The sequence below is a fragment of the Lycium ferocissimum genome, chromosome 6, assembly GCF_029784015.1.
Source record: "Lycium ferocissimum isolate CSIRO_LF1 chromosome 6, AGI_CSIRO_Lferr_CH_V1, whole genome shotgun sequence".
Lineage (NCBI taxonomy): Eukaryota > Viridiplantae > Streptophyta > Magnoliopsida > Solanales > Solanaceae > Lycium > Lycium ferocissimum.
Genome location: NC_081347.1, coordinates 43,074,803 through 43,088,456, shown reverse-complemented (window position 1 = coordinate 43,088,456; position 13,654 = coordinate 43,074,803).

The window sequence follows — 13,654 nt, the reverse complement described above, 5'->3', positions numbered from 1 at the left end:
CCTATCTAGTATGGCAATAGGTACCTCTTCGTAAGCCAACTTCTCTGTAACTTGCACATCCGCTATCGGTACAATTCTAGTAGGATCTCCAACGCATTTTCGGAGCATTGACACGTGAAAAACTGAATGGACTTCTTCTAGTTCTGGGGGTAAGTCCAATTCATAAGCTACTTGACCCACCTTGCGAACAATCTTATAAGGTCCAATGTATCGAGGACTCAACTTTCCTTTCTTACCAAATCTCATCACTCCTCTCATCGGTGATACCTTTAAGAACACCCAATCATCGACTTGAAATTCTAAGTCTCATCGACGGTTGTCCGCATAAGATTTCTGGCAACTTTGGGCTGTTAATAGTTGGTCTCGGATCACCTTGACCTTTTCCAATGCTTGTTGAATCAACTCAGGGCCTATCAGCTGTACCTCTCCTACTTCAAACCACCCAATTAGGGATCTACATTTCCTTCCATATATAGCTTCATACGGTGCCATTTGAATACTAGAATGATAGCTATTATTGTATGCAAACTCAATAAGAGGTAAGTGGTCATCCCAACTACCACCAAAATCTAGCACACATGCCCGTAACATATCTTCCAAGGTTTGAATGGTGCGTTCGGCTTGCCCATTAGTTTGTGGATGAAACGCCGTACTAAGCCTTGACTGAGTACCCAAACCTTCTTGGAAAGACTTCCAGAACTTAGCTATAAATTGTGCTCCTCGATATGTGATAATAGACATCGGGGTACCATGGAGTCGCACTATTTCCTTAAGATATAATCTTGCGTAATTTTTCACCGAATATGTAGTTTTGACTGGAAGAAAATGAGCTGCTTTCGTGAGCCTATCAACGATCACCCATATGGAGTCATATTTTTTTCGGGAACGAGGTAACCCTACAATAAAATCCATAGTGATCACTTCCCATTTCCAGGTTGGAATCTCCATTGCTTGTAATAATCATCCTGGCTTCTGATGCTCAATTTTCACCTGTTGGCAATTTGGACATTGAGCTACAAATTCTGCTATGTCCTTCTTCATTCCATCCCACCAAATACATTAACTTGAGATCATGATACATCTTTGTCACTCATGGGTGAATAGAATACCGAGAATAATAAGCTTCTTCCATAATTCGACGACGTAATTCCGCAACATTCGGAACACATAGCACACGCCTCGGTATGTCGAGAACTCCGTGATAGAAATTTCAAATGGAGACCTCTCTTTCTTATGAAATGTATCTCTATAGTGGCTCAACTGAGGATCTTCATATTGACGCTCTTTCACCTTCGTGTCTAAAGAAGAAATAGTTGGATTATTAACATTAATTCCTGCACTGCCTGAATCAATTAGGCGAATCCCGAGGTTGGCTAGTTGGTGTAGCTCACGAACTAATTCTTTCTTCTCCAGAGGGACTTCACATAAACTGCCCATTGATTTGCGGCTAAGTGCATCGGCCACTACATTCGCTTTTCCGGGGTGGTACAAAATACTCACGTCATAATCTTTCAATAATTCCAGCCATCTTCTCTGTCGAAGATTCAACTCCTTCTATTTGAATATATATTGGAGTCTCTTATGATCCATATAAATACCAACATGAACGCCGTACAAATAAAGTCTCCACATCTTAAGTGCATGAATAACCGCAGCCAATTCAAGATCATGAGTTGAATAGTTCTTTTCATGTTTTCGCAACTGCCTTGAAGCATAGGCAATAACCCTACTGTGCTGCATTAACACACAACCTAACCCAACACCAGAAGTATCACAATAAATGACATAACTATTTGGCTCTTCTGGAAGTGTCAAGACTGGGGCTGAAGTTAGTCCATCCTTCAATTCCTGGAAGCTGCGTTCACAAGCATCAATCTATCGAAATTTAGCTGACTTCTGGGTTAACTTCGTCAATGGTGCGGAAATAGAGGAAAACCCTTCCATAAACCTTCTATAGTAGCCTGCCAAGCCCAGAAAACTACGGACTTCAGTAGGCGTTGTAGGCCTTGGCCAAGTCTTCACAACCACAATTTTTTGAGTATCAACTCGAGCGCCACCTGCTAAAATAATATGGCCCAAAAAAGTCACAAAATTTCGCCAAAACTCACATTTAGAAAATTTTGCATACATGAGTCCGAAGAATTCCAAGGACAATTCGCAAATGGTCTGCATGCTCTGATTCTATCAGAGAGTACACTAGAATATCATCAATAAACATGATCACGAACAGATCTAAGAGGGGCCTGAATACATTATTCATCAAATTCATAAACATCGCTGGAGCATTAGTCAACCCAAATGACATTATCCGAAATTCATAATGGCCATATCTCGTTCGGAAAGCTGTTTTAGGAATGTCTTCCTCTCTAACTCTCACTTGATGATAACCTGACCTCAGATCTATTTTGGAAAACCACTTGGTACCTTGTAATTGGTCAAATAAATCATCAATTCTTGGTAGCGGATATTTGTTCTTTATCGTCACCTTATTAAGTTGCCTATAATCAATACACATTCGTAAAGAACCATCTTTCTTTCCCACAAATAGGACTGGTGCTCCCCACGGTGACGAACTGGGCCTAATAAATCCCTTCTCAAGTAAATCTTTCAATTGTACCTTTAGCTCTTTCAATTTGCAGGAGTCATTCGGTAAGGAGGAATAGAAATAGGCTTGGTGTCCGGCAACACATCAATAGCAAAATCAATCTCTCTTTCCGGAGGAAGACCTGGGAGTTCATCTGGAAATACATCCGAAAATTCATTCACTACCGGAACGGATTGAAAAGTTGGTGACTTGGCTTCGGTGTCATGAACTCGAACTAAGTGATAAATATAGCCTTTAGCTATCATTTTTCTTGCCTTAAGGTAGGAAATAAACCTACCCCTTGGAGATGCTATATTACCTTTCCATTCAAGCACGGGTTCTCCTGGAAATTAAAATCGAACTACCTTCATTCGGCAATCGACATTGGTATAACATGAGGCCAACCAATACATACCCATAATCATATCAAAATCTAACATTTCCAACTCAACTAAATCAACTTTATTCAGGCGGTCACATATCACAATTACACAACTCTTCTATACTTGTCTAGCTATCACGGGATCACCAACCGGAGTAGATACCTCAAAAGGTTTAATTGGCTTGGGTTTCACCCTAATGCGACCAGCAATATACAGAGTAATATAAGATAGTGTAGAATCCGGATCTATCAATGCATATACGTCATGAGAAAATACGGATAATATACTCCGTAACCACGTCCGGGGGAGGACTCGAGATCCGTCGTCCGCTAGAGCATAGATACGAGTGGGTACCACCTCGAACTAGATGCTCCCCTCTGCCTCTACCTCGACCGGAATCGGGGGGGTACGCCATCGAGCGCACGGAAGAAGAACCGGCCGCGAGCACGTGGGCCGAACCCCCACCTCTATCGTACCTCGAGGGGCAATCACGCATCACGTGCCCGGTCCGTCCACAAACATAACAAGCATCGTGCCCTGGGGACATGGCCCCGAATGTAATCTTTACCGACTACATCGTGGGGCGGTGGTCTCCTCTAGCTATAATCACCCCCAACCGGGAACACGAAGCTCTCGAGCTCGACCGTCCCGAATGAATGGAGCGATCAAATCTCTCACCGCCCGTAAATCGAGGAGGTGCACTAATCGCAGACTGGCCCGAGTATCTAGAATATTTTGCCTCGATCCCCCCTAATAGTCGCTACCGACACCCGACATACGGCCCTCTAACTTTGCCCTCTATCAATATCACGTTCACCCCTTTGCGGATGTTGCTGCTCTTCTAAGTTCTAGGCATGGGCCTGAATACGAAAAATATCCATTCCCTCCTGCAAAGAAGCTGTCAAGCAATCTTTAAACAAATGTGGCCTTAAGCCACTCACAAACCTATGCACTCTATCTCTCATGTCGGCCACCGTAGTCGGAGCATATCTAGCTAATGAGTTAAAGTGAAGGCTATACTCCTAGGCACTCATACTTCCTTGCTTCAAATTCAAGAATCTGTCCGCCCTAGCTCAACGGACCTCGGGTGGTAAATAGTGACGAATGAAGGCGTCTACAAACTCTTGCCAAACTGGAGGAGGTGCATTCTCTTTTCTTGAAGATATCTAATTATTATACCTAAGGACCGCCACATCTCGGAGTCTATAAGATGCCAACTCTACAGATTCAGTCTCGGAGGCATGGATAATTTTCAATGTTCTCAACATCTCATCAATAAAGCCTTGTGGGTCTTCATCCGGCTTTGACCCAAAAAAATTCGGAGGATTTAAACTCATAAAATCACGGGCTCTAGTACTAGCGCCCGTCACTTGGACCCGAACTCGCGCGTGCCAGTGCTGGGCGGCAACCAACTCGTGTCAATAAATGAATAGCTTCGGTCATTTGTTGACCGAAGCGACCGGTGGAGGAGCTCCGGAAGCATAGGAGGTAGCCGAAGCCCCTCTTGTTCTTCAGGGGTTAGGCGGAGTGGGAGAGGTATTAGACGGAGGCTCATTATATGATTCACCCTGTTCTACATTAGTTGGCGGCTCCCTTTCTATCTGCCTTTCTGTCGTAGCCTTGCCCTTCTGGGCGGCGGTAGCATTTCTCTTTAGTGGCATCGCTGAAATCATAACACACTATTAGGGAGGAGAAAATCTTATAACATGGCTCTATCGCACGATCTAATAAGAAGAAGAATGGTCATTTTTCCTAAATGCCCTGTAGCCTCCTGTTTATAGATGTGGCGCGCAACACACCATAAACAAGACTCTACTAGACACGGCTCGTAGACACTTCCTAGGACTGAACTACTCTGATACCACTTTTGTCACGACCCGACTAGGGCCATGACGGGTACCCGGAGCTGACTACCGAGCACCACTCATTCTACTAGTCATCATACTTATCTTGTGTTTATTTATTATTCTCACACCTTTAATCATAGGGAAATCATTAACATTTTCAAAAACACATCTAATTCCATATGCAAAAGCCCTTCGGCTATCAAAATAATAGTAATGTACAATATATCATAATATACACTGAGGAGATCATGGGACTATACGACCCACACATACGTATCTACGAGCCTCTACTAGAGTACTAGACATAAGGACGGGACAGGACCCCGTCGTACCCAAAATATGTACACAAAATAATGAATCAAATGGCACCTCCGAAATAATGGAGTGCCCTCGTCAATCTGCTGAGCAACCCCTATGAATCCGGGTCGCCTCCCTGTCAACCTGTGGGCATAAATACAGCGTCCAAAAAGAAATGACGTCAGTACGAGCATTGTACTGAGTCTGTAAGGCATGAATACAATTAACATAATAAAGAAATCATGAAACGTAAGGTGAAGATATAACCTGCTTAGCCTTTAATAGTGAATGCATTTTAAACATATCACACGTATCAACATATCACATATACCATCATCGTTAACCTGCGTCCTGGTAACCATCATACGTCGCCCACTAGTGGTGTCATACCTGGCCTTCGAGGCTCGGTGTAATCATAAGCAGCTCGCCTTAGCGATATTATGCCCGGCACTATAGGCTCGGTGTAATCATAAGCAGCTCGCCTTAGCGGTGTCATGCCCGACCCTATAGGCTCGATGGATTCGTATCATCATATGATCATCATAAACTTATCATCATCATACATTCAGCATAAAACATGCATTAGAACTTAAGGATAGTCTATAGCCATATCGGGGTGACATGAGGTCGAGAACCCCCGATTTCATTATGGAGTGATCATATTTATCATGCCTCACCTTGAAGGGACTAACATTGTGAGGTGAGTGTAACACAATGAATAACATCAAGGGATCATAATTAGGGTCATTAACTTCATGGAACATCATGTCATGCTTTAGAATCTTTAGGCTTAGACTCATCTTTATCACTATCATACTCGTAACGCATCTTTTACCTTTGTCTCATGTGAAGCTCTTTATGAACATAAACTCATAATTTTTCGGAATGTAGGAAGGTCATGGAAAAATAGGAAGATTCATGCCATAGGAGTCATGCCTTGGAAAGAAGGGACTAACCTTACATACCTTTTCGTTTAGCTATTCTATCGCTTGAACGTTCTACTCCAATGCTCACGTTTCTACCTTCAAGAGAGTTTGTACTAACATTAGATAATCAATAGCTTAAGCGTACTTGACTAAAGCTAGAGAAAATTGGGAAGCATTTCCTTTGTTTTTACAACTTTCTCCATATCATATATCAACTCCCAAACGTCAATAGTAACATTCGTAATTTCATAAGCAACAATCTTCATTCACCTACATTATCCAAATTTCCCAATTTCACTTCAAATCCTCCATAACCATGGTTATAGTACACTATTACATTCATTCCTATATAATGTTTATCCCATGTCCTTAGTGTCATTTATAACATATTTATAATCACAACATGTCAAGAATCATGATTCATTCTAAGCTACTACTCAAAGATGTCACTGTTCTTATATTTATGACCCATCTTCCACCTTCTTTCATAATCTAAGTCTTTCAACCTCTCAATACTCTAAACAACATGAAATGATCATAAAACTTACCTCTGATAGTGTGGGAATGAGCTTTGGGTGGAAACACTTCACTTGAGCAAAACCCTAGTTCCACTTTCAATGAGTTTTCTTGTCTTGGATGAACCTTAATGAGTTTCTTGCACTTGATTCTCCTAGTTTGATGAAGTTGATCATTAGTTTCTCTTGAATTCTTGTAGGGGAAATGTGGAGAGGGTTCTAGAGTGTTCTTGAGAGAAGCGGAGAGAAAATGAAATGAAATTAAATGAGCTTGGGTCCCCTTTTTATCAACTTAAAATCTATCCCGACTCGGTTATACGGACAAACATACGGTCCGTATAATTTATATGGACCGTATGTGTGACCGTATCTTTGGTCCAGTGAAGGCTCCAGTTCTGGGCAGTTTATACGGCCATTATCTTTTATACGGTCCGTATAGTGGACCGTACAATGCCCAGTTTTTCGAAACTTGTTCTCGTCGACTCGTTTGATCTCCAATCCTTATGGAACCTTCTTAACACTTGTTTAACACTTCATAACAATCTAGGGGATGTTATAACTCTTCGTTAAGACATCGTTAAGCCATCATTTACTTGGTACCTTGTGAATCCTTTCTGATACACCACGTATATCTCGCCTTTCTTGACGAACTTTCTTCTCTAACCTCGAATATCTTTGATGTTAAGTACTATTTCTTACTTACGTTACGTTAGTCCACATCGTATAACGTGAGTGGTCCATCGAGAAGGACTTTTTACTTGGTACCTTGTGAGTGGGTTACAAAACACATTATTTAAAAAACTAGATGCTCAACATACCATAAACCCCACGTATATATCATTTCTTGACGAAGTCTTCTCTAACCTCGAATATCATTATCTTTGAAATCTCAATTGAGGATTCTAAGCTTGTAGTTTCACTCTCATAAAAGACATATATCACCTTCATTTACATCAGTTTTCGAGCAAGTTTGTGTTAGTTTGATGTGTTTTGTGTGTTGTGCAGGTATTTTGAAGTTAGAATGCAAATATCCACACTAGTTAAACTCAAATCGAAAAGATCAACTTGTGGGTGAACTAACAAATCATATGACAATGTATTAAAAAATCGAGGAAAGTAAGCAAGTTTTACTTGTTTTCGATAAGTATAAGGACGGACGAAAAAACAAGGAAAAGTCAACATGCTAAGGACGACCGACGGCCCGTCGAGTTGCCTCGTCGATAAGTTCCTGCGAAGTGACAATTCATCATATCATCATCAGATCGTCGACTTGCACCGTCGACATGATCGACGGTCCGTCGAAGTGCTTCGACGGTGGAGTTCCTGCAGAGTGAAAAAGGCATACTCAGATCGTCGATATGGTCGTCGAGCATGTCGACGACCGTCGAAGTGCAAAGACGACCCGTCGAAGTGCAAGCCGAGCTGGAACAGGATTGGGATTGATTATTCCGAGTTTGACTTGTATAAATACCTGTTTAGGTTTTATTTTTCAGACATCTGGAGTTTTAGACTTGTAGTAATTACTTTTGAGTTGTTATTGCTTTTGAAGATTTCCAGACAATTACATTCATTACTTTCAAGTTTTATTCGTAAGTTCAATACAATAATTCAATTATGCAATCTTCAATCTTTTATTGTTTTCTTGTTGCCATGAGTAGCTAAACACCTTTACTAAGGTTGTGAACCCAAGGATGGGTGTGTTGTGATTGGGGATCGTGAAAGATATACGCATAATGGATTGTTAGAGTTTATTTGTTCTTCGTTTTCATCATATAGTTAGTGGTTGCAAACATTAGCTAACGCCATAAACTTTAGTTTATTTGGGAAAATAGCTAGGGTTAGGTAAGAACAAATAACAAGAACTCAGGGCTTTAAACCTTGTTTAATAAATTCACTTAGGAATAAGAGGAATTTACTTGGCATAATTAACCGTTCTTCATGCATACTTTCTTATCTTTGGAAAAAGCATAGAAAGAAATAATCTTTTCTTATTGGGAAATAGTTTAGATTCACATAGAGGTTAAGTGCATCCATACAAACGATCCATTAGAAGTATATCAAGATCGATACCCATGATCATACACTTTATCTGACGGGGACACAACCTTGGTTCTTTTTACCCATATATTTACAACTTTAAATTTCCAGTCACTTTAAATTAGTCCACAAACCAAATCAACTATAAAACCCTTTTCTGGAATACACCAGGACCGCAAGATTAGTATAATACTTGTTTAGTAAACTTTTCACACCATATTCTCTGTGGGATTCGACCCCAACCTCGTTGGGTTACTATATTTGACAACGTCCGCGTTATACCATTAATAGGTGTAATTTGAGCGTATCAAATTTTGGCGCCGTTGCCGGGGAATACGGTTTTGAAATTACTAAATAGTGTTTACTCTTCTTAAAGTCTTTGTCATATTCCAACACACCTTGTTTGCTACCTTGTAAACCGGGTGATCATGGCCAACAACGAACTTCCAATCGAGAATGTTTTTGCTGATGAATCAGAAGTAGATGAAGACTTTGCATCTGCAATCATTCATCCGAGGGTGACTGCTACTACTATCAAGTTTGATAATTCCCTCTATCATATGCTCAAACAAGAGGGATACTTTCGGAATGCAGTCGATGATGACCCTCACCAACACATAACAAACTTTCTGGATGTGTGCTCTCAGCATATCCAACGGGGTGTGACTCAAGAAGTAGTTCGGCTGAAACTCTTCAAATATTCGTTAGCCGGAGAAGCGAGAAAATGGTTCACAAAGCTGCCCCGAAACTCTATTGCTACATGGGAAGAGATGGTCAGAGTGTTTCTCAGGAAGTGGTATCCTCCGAGTAAAAGAGCTGAAATTCGTGATTAGATTTACGAGTTCAAACAACGTAATGGGGAACAACTTTTGAAGCTTGGGAGAGGTACAAAGAATATTTGGATAGGAGTCCAAACCATGGTTTTCCAGATCAGATTTTGAAGGAGAAGTTCTATAGAGGGTTGGATCCTATGACCCAAGCGATAGCCAATAATGCTGCCAGCGGGTGTTTCATGAATAAGTCCTATGCTACTATTACTGATATACTTGATCGATTGACTACACATAGCCAAGCATGGCATTCAAGTAATTCTGATGGGCTATCACTTGGAACACCGTTGATTCAAAATATTATGAAAGATAGCCAGGAAACGCAGCAGACATTGGCACAATTGGCCACTAGTCTCTCTTTACTGACAAAGAGGCTTGATGAGAGAGAAGCAAAGAAAGTGAATGTTTGTGAAGATATCTCAGGCATGCCGCCTAGAATGTACCAAGTCCAAGAGGGTCCATATCAAGATGGCCCCCCTCCGCAAATTGAGAATGTTCCGTATGCAGATTACATAGCGAAGGGGATATTCCGGGCCAATTCGTAGAGACCGGCGACCCCAACAAGGGCAGGGGTCATACAATCAAGGGAACTATAACAACAACCAAGAGAACTACAACAATAACTATGGTGGACCGAACCAAGGGAGATACAACAACAATAACAAAAATTTTGGGAACAGAAGTTCCAACCCTTATATTCCACCAAAAAGGCAATCTAATGATCAAGGTAGTTCGAGGTTGGAGTCAATGCTTGAAAAAGTGTTGGCAAGTCAGACAAACACTGAAAAGACATTATCTGGGCTATCAGAGACGGTGGTCTCTCATTCAGCAGCTATTCAGAATCTTGAACAGCAGATGCGTGATCTTTCTAGAGAACAGCATCCTGCTAGAAAAGGAGGGCTTCCTAGTGATACTATTCCAAACCCGAAGAATGGTGGGGGAGTGGAACGTACTTTTTCTATTAGCACGAGGAGTGGTAAAATACTTCAAGGTGCTGACAAGAAAGTGGTTGATCTAGAACCTATTATTGAGGAAGAAGAGGTGCGTTCTGAAGTGCCTATTATTGATGAGGAAGTCCGTGGTGAAGAAAAAGTTGTTGATATTCCAGAAGCTGCTGCTGATACAAGGAAACACTCGATAAAAAGGGCTCTTTGCCCTTTGACTCAGATGTACAAAGCAAAGCCTCCCTTTCCTCAGAGGTTGGCAAAGAAGAATGATGATGCTAAGTGTCAGAAGTTCTATGATCAGCTGAAGTAGTTAACAATAAATTTTCCATTCTTAGATGTTGTCAAAGAGATGCTCGGATTTGCTAAGTTTGTGAAAGACCTGCTTACAAAGAAAAGGTCTCGTTCAACATGAGAAGGTGAATTTAACTCATCGTGTGAGTTCAATTATTGCTTCCACCACAGTTCAGAAAAAGGGAGATCCAGGGGCGTTTACTATTCCGTGCAATATTGGGCTTCATGCATTCGCCCGTGCTTTGTGTGATAATGGGGCGAGTATTAACTTGATGCCCCTTGCTATTTTCAAACAATTTGGATTGTGGACTCCTAGACCGACTTCTATGCGATTACAGATGGCAGACAGATCTATCAAGAAGCCAATTGGGGTTATAGATGACGTGTTGGTGCAAGTGGGTAAGTTCATATTGCCTGCTGATTTCGTGATTCTGGATTGTGCGGTGGATAGAGATATTCCCATTATCTTGGGAAGACCGTTCCTTGCTACGGGAAGAGCGCTTATGGACTCTGAAAAGAATGAAATTAAGTTCCGAGTGAATGATGAAGAAGTAACTTTCCAAGAAAGCAAGGGGATGAAGTTGCCAAGTGCTTATGAGAGTATCTTGGTTATTGATTCGTTTGATGGGATTGATGATCGTCGAACACAAAATGGAAGAAGAAAGTCTGGAAGAAGCTCTCGCTGCAGTTCTGATAAATTTTGATGCATGTGATATAGAGGGCTACGTGGAAACTATAAATGCACTTGAGGGTCTAGGTTCCTATACTTACCACCCAAGAAAGCTTGATCTTGATCTCGCAAATAGAACTACTCCACCAGCTAAGCCTTTTATTGTTGAGCCACCAAAGCTTGAGCTTAAGTAGCTCCCAGCACACTTGAGGTATGAGTTCCTTGGTCCGAACAAGACATTGCCAGTGATCATTTTAGCATTACTGACTGAGGAACAGATTGAGCGTTTAGTGGAGCTTTTGCGCGAGTACAGACGTGCTATTGGTTGGACCATAGCAGACATTCGGGGTATTCCTTTCGGTATTTGTGAGCATAAAATTCAGCTAGAGGAGGATAGCAAGCTGAGTGTTGAGCATCAGCGGAGATTGAACCAGAACATGCAAGAGGTTGTGAAAAAGGAGATCATAAAGTGGTTAGACGCTGGGGTAAGTGGGTAAGTCCTGTTCAATGTGTACCAAAGAAAGGAGGCATCACCGTGGTGCCTAATGCAAAAAATGAGTTAATTCCCATTCGTATAGCCGGATGGATGGCGTGTTTGCATGGACTATAGGAAGCTGAATACTGCCACTTGTAAAGACCATTTTCCCATGCCTTTCATTGATCAGATGCTGGATAGGCTGGCTGGGAGGTCTTACTATTGCTTCCTAGATGGATACTCGGGCTATAATTAGATCAACATTGCCTTGGAAGATCAAGAGAAGATGACTTTTACTTGTCCTTATGGGACGTTTGCGTTCAGCCGAATGCCCTTTGGGTTGTGTAATGCACCAGCCACTTTTCAGAGGTGCATGATGTCGATCTTTTTTGACATGGTAGAGGACTTCTTGGAGGTATTTATGGATGATTTCTCTGTTGTTGGTGATTCGTTTGATGATTGTCTTGACCATCTGGGTCAAGTGCTGAAAAGATGTGAGGAGACAAATCTCGTGCTAAATTGAGAGAAATGCCACTTTATGGTAAAGGAAGGGATCGTCCTCGGTCATAAAATCTCTGAAAAGGGAATTGAGGTTGATCAAGCGAAGATAGATATGATTGCGAAACTTCCTCCACCCATCTCAGTCAAACGTGTCCGAAGTTTCTTAGGACATACTGGGTTCTACAGGCGCTTCATCAAGGATTTCTCCAAGATTGCTAACCCGATGTGCAAGCTTCTTGAAAAAGAGGCTAAGTTTGTGTTTGATGATAAGTGTCGAAAGGCATTTGATGAATTAAAGGAGCGCCTCACTACTGCTCCTATGATTGTTACTCCGGATTGATCCTTACCTTTTGAGCTGATGTGTGATGCTACTGGGTTTGCAATAGGTGTTGTGCTTGGTCAGAGGCACAATAAAATTATGCACCCGATCTACTATGCTAGTAGGACACTTAATGCGGGGCAGATGAAATACACGGTGACCGAGCAAGAACTGCTTGCAATAGTTTATGCTTTTGAGAAGTTTCGGTCCTATTTTCTGGGGTCCAAGGTTGTGGTGTACATTGAACATGCTGCGTTGAGGTATTTGGTGGCAAAGAAGGAAGCTAAGCCGCGACTAATTCGTTTGGTCCTTTTGTTACAAGAGTTTGATTTCGAAGTAAAAGATCGAAAGGGATCTGAAAATCAAGTCGCGGATCATCTCTCTAGGCTTGAAGAAACTGGGGTGCCAGCAGACGAACTTGGAATTGAAGATGCGTTTCCAGATGAGCAAGTTTTGGATGTGTCTACGCATGTGTGGCACCTTGGTTTGCCGATTTTGCTAACTACTTGTAATGGTAGCATTCCCGATGAGATAAAATCGTATCAAAAGAAGAAGTTTTTGCGGGATGTTTGTCAGTACTATTGGGATGAACCATACTTATTCAGAACTTGCGCTGATAACATTATTCGGCGTTGTGTCCCGCAGTGATGTGTTGGAGATTCTCGAAGGCTTGCCACGACTCTCCAGGTTAAGGGGACATCATAGTGGTACGAGGACTGCTGCAAAGGTTCTCGAATGTGGTTATTATTGGCCTACTCTCTTTCATGATGCTAATTTGATGGTGTGTTCTTGTGATCAGTGCCAAAGGCAGGGGAATATTGGTAGGAGACAAGAGATGCCTATGAACTTTGTAATGGAAGTTGGAAGTGTTCGATGTTTGGGGAATTGATTTTATGGGTCCCTTTGTAAGCTCGTGTGGCATGAAATACATCTTGGTGGCTGTTGATTATGTCTCCAAATAGGTAGAAGCAGTGGCTTTACCTAATAATGAAGCCAAGAGTGTCATGGAATTCTTGAAAAAGAACATATTTA